A 1,085-nucleotide genomic window follows, 5' to 3' on the forward strand; every position below is an offset into this window, starting at 1 on the left:
GGATATTGGTCGTCAAGCAGCAGAAGAACCTAACCCGGATCCCCTAGATAACCCTGAGACTCACGGTGAGGAGACACCTGTTGAAGTTAATACAGCGGTCTCAACCTCTCCCATAGATGATAGTGAGGACCAGCCTAGACTAGGAGATTAGGAGCCTTAGAATCTGTGCTGTTTTGCTCTGACCTGTTTGTAATCATTTGATCTATGATGAATTTAAAAAACTTTTATTTCATTTAGCTTAATCATCTGATATGCTTATTAACTGCTATGATTGATTTTGACTTGATAACATGAATTTCATTGCTCTTATACACTATGTTATATGATTTCAAACCCAATGCTTATGTTCTTTAACATAGGGGGAGAAATTGTTTTCTGCCTTTTTGTCTTAACTGACAAAGGGGGAGAAAAATTATAACTTGATAGTTGCATTGTCTCTGATACTTAATAATGTAATTAATAATGTAATAATACTCTTATGTACTCTTATGCATCTTGTTTTGAAATGCTCAAGTTAAAATTGTATGAATTGTCAATTATGCCAAAAAGGGGGAGATTGTTGGACTTTAGTCCTTTGAATCCTAATTTTGACATAATTAACAAACATACAATGTTCATACACCACATGATAAATCTAATATTTGAATTGAGCAAGATTTCAGGAACAACAATCCAATCCTACACACTTGGAACATATTGCTTGGAACACAAGAAATCAACAAAAGTTGACTTTTGACTGAAGCAAATCGATTGGAAAATCGATTTCATAACAAGGGTGTAAGGAAACACAACTGTTTGTGTTGGTATAATCGATTGGGCAATCGACTGACTAAATTAGAAATGAAAATTGCACAAGTCAGTAGCACCTCAGTTTTGAGGGTAATCGATTGACAAATCGATTGTACATTTCACAAATAAACCTGATTGAAATAAATCGATTGGGAAATCGATTGTACAAGTCACAGTGACACCCCAGTTTTGAGGGTAATCGATTGACAAATCGATTATACATTTCACAAATAAACCTGATTGAAATAAATCGATTGGGAAATCGATTGTACAAGTCACAGTGACACCCCAGTTTT

At 34.7% G+C, this 1,085-nt stretch overlaps 1 protein-coding gene across 1 annotated transcript in view; it reads left to right on the top strand.

Moving 5' to 3' along the window:
- LOC140918859 (uncharacterized) overlaps positions 1-1,085 on the top strand; it is a 9,601-nt gene that overhangs the window by 6,620 nt on the left and 1,896 nt on the right. The gene's annotated exons all lie outside the window — the stretch shown is intronic.

The sequence above is a fragment of the Cicer arietinum genome, chromosome 7 (genome assembly GCF_000331145.2).
Source record: "Cicer arietinum cultivar CDC Frontier isolate Library 1 chromosome 7, Cicar.CDCFrontier_v2.0, whole genome shotgun sequence".
Taxonomy (NCBI): domain Eukaryota; kingdom Viridiplantae; phylum Streptophyta; class Magnoliopsida; order Fabales; family Fabaceae; genus Cicer; species Cicer arietinum.